Here is a 344-nt window from a genome sequence, read left to right on the forward strand (position 1 = left end):
GGCAATCATAACGTGTACTGCCATGATGTTCGTGACATGAAAAAAAATATTCTATGCTTGTGTACATATGTAAGAAGCCACATAAAAGGGATCACGTGCGTGTTGTTTGACAGGTGACAAATTCTCCTACATGTACTTCAAACGGAGATTTGCTTTAGTTTTGAAACATTTCTATATTTGTAGATATACAGACAAAATCAAAAGCATTGATTCCTTGTTGTTCTCACAAAACGTAACATAACGAATACAAATAATTCAAAACTAAAGCAAAAATCCTGATTGCAGAAATTATGGTTGCGAGGCGAATTTGTCACCTGTCAATCTACAAGCCCGGCATCCCTTTA

Source organism: Mizuhopecten yessoensis, unplaced genomic scaffold (assembly GCF_002113885.1).
Source record: "Mizuhopecten yessoensis strain PY_sf001 unplaced genomic scaffold, ASM211388v2 scaffold7701, whole genome shotgun sequence".
Lineage (NCBI taxonomy): Eukaryota > Metazoa > Mollusca > Bivalvia > Pectinida > Pectinidae > Mizuhopecten > Mizuhopecten yessoensis.